The sequence below is a fragment of the Penaeus monodon genome, chromosome 23, assembly GCF_015228065.2.
Source record: "Penaeus monodon isolate SGIC_2016 chromosome 23, NSTDA_Pmon_1, whole genome shotgun sequence".
In the NCBI taxonomy this organism is placed as follows: domain Eukaryota; kingdom Metazoa; phylum Arthropoda; class Malacostraca; order Decapoda; family Penaeidae; genus Penaeus; species Penaeus monodon.
Genome location: NC_051408.1, coordinates 31168766 through 31171057, shown reverse-complemented (window position 1 = coordinate 31171057; position 2292 = coordinate 31168766). Strand labels below are relative to the sequence as shown.

Genomic DNA, 2292 nt, shown 5'->3' with positions numbered 1-2292 from the left:
TGACCGAAATGCTCTACAGCTGAAAGTAAAACCCGCGACCGGCATTGTTACCCCCTGACCCGTCTATTTAGCGACCGGCCGCGACACTGGAATGATAATAATAACAGTGGCAGAGAAAAGAGGGTTTTGCATCCGGTATTTTGCCATCGCCATTGTGAGAGACGCCTGCAGACTCGGGCGTGGCGTACCGCTGTGGCCGCCCACGCAACGTTAGACCTACATTGCTCTAAGAGGCAAGATTCGGGAACGGTCGCTTATAAATCGTCCGTCGGTCGTTTCAACACATCTGCTGCATAGAGCCAGAGATGTGTGACATGACATTTGGGGAAAACAGTCCCTTTGATACGAAGGAGAAACTTGCAGAATAACAAGAAATGAGAAATCTGTGGGAATTTGTTAGGAGACGACAATATGGGAGGTTAATAAATGTCGTTAAGAAATGCTAATACAGTAGGTACGTAAAACTCATTTCGAACGGTGAAAGTAACTGGAAAAATCATGTCGCTGATTGTATCCTTTAATTGGTCTCTTCATAATATAAAATGAAATATCATTACACGCAACAACTTCAGTCTCTTCAGAATTTATGATAATGCCTGGAAAAGGCGTGAGAAAAAAATAGAAAAATATAACAGAAATCAACAAGTTTATTTACTTACTTTCCGCATCTTTACGGACTCATTAAAACAGTCAATCAACTTCCCTAATGATAATTTTCACCAATGCTGTCGCAATCACCATTATCACTGCTACGCGCACACTATTACAATTATCATAATCATCGCAATCGTAATGTTTGGCCTTCAAGGACCGTCCCCGACACCGACATATTTGTTCTTTATCTGTGTAAAATTATGTTCACTGGTTATGCACTGTGGGAAAGTAAGGGGCTTTGGCGCGTATTTTCTTCTACTGAAATAAGTACAATGTCACAGAATTCTTAAAGTAACCAAACGTAACCTTGACTCTTGCTAAAACTATAATTACTTGCTATACAGAAGGAAATACCGCATCAGTTCAGCCGAAATGGAAACGAAAATAAATGATTGTGTCAACCGTGGTGATAGGAGTTATAACCTAAGACGACCGAATTCCACAAGCAAACAGCGAAGCAAGTAACATCCACGGCAACGCGAACGCCCTAGCATGCACGTGAGCTTCTGCAGGTGCACCCCTCCCCCTCCCGTCCCCTCCCTTTCTTCCTCCCCTTCTCCTCCTCCCCCCTTCTCTTCCCTTCCCGCCTTCTCTCCCCTTCCCTCCCCGCCTTCTCCCCCCTTCCCTCCACGTCTCCCCACCCCCCACCCTCCAAGGAACAAGTTTCACTCGTCCTTTATCGCTAAGTCTCATGCGAGAAGCCACACCTGGAAGCAGGAGGAGGGACTGTCTGGGCTTCCACGGATAATGCATACACATGTGGGTGTGTTTGTGTCCATGTTTGCTTGCCTGTGCTTGATTGTTCGCACGTGAGTGAGTGCTTGTGTATGTGGGAAATTAAGTTAGGAGCATGGACGTTTGCAGGGATGTGTACGTTTGACAAACGCAAAAAACTAACGCATGTGACACAGCAGCAATTCAATATTTGTTCATTGCTGAGGAAATCTAATGTCTAAACAGAAATTAATCGTGTTCTCTAGGATCTTATAGTGTCTCACTGTTGTGGTTTATGTTTATGCACACGTTTACGTAAGTGTCATTGCGAATACATTGGAATACAAGTTCATTGTACTTCATATTATAGCTTATTAAAAGAAACTAAATTCACGATAACCCTAACATGCACTAGTGGACAAGAGTGGGAAACTTAATACATTTTAAAATTCTACATTTGCATGTCTTTACATAGTTGCTTTTCAGCTCATCAAATTATTTACATCCTGACAACACTTTGCCTCTTATTTACCTTTTTGCTCAACAGACTTCCATCGGCATGATCCCCAATTTAACCCACCTCGTTAAACCCAACTGAATATTCATAGAAAGCTGAGTGCGTTCGGAAACACTCGTCTTACTAGCCCCCACTCGTTACGAAAAGAAATGCAGGGAATGGGGTAATTTACATAATAATCTTGGGTGTGATTCTTGGCTCCTAGGGACCCGGCACGCTCCCAGGTCACGGGGGTCAACTTGCAATAACACTGTTGGACCTGCAACTGCACGTCTCCCGGGCCAGGGAGGAAGCGCGCGGTCTGTCGACACTGGCTGAATCCTTTCTCCGCCATTTGCTATCTTACTGACGCTCGGGAAATTCTCTTTCTTTGTATGAATCGGTATAAAATCTTACGAACACCGCGC

The 2292-nt window shown here is 44.1% G+C and overlaps 1 protein-coding gene across 1 annotated transcript in view; it reads right to left on the bottom strand.

Moving 5' to 3' along the window:
• LOC119588211 overlaps positions 1–2292 on the bottom strand; it is a gene marked incomplete at its 3' end in the record, with an annotated part of 43184 nt that overhangs the window by 32259 nt on the left and 8633 nt on the right.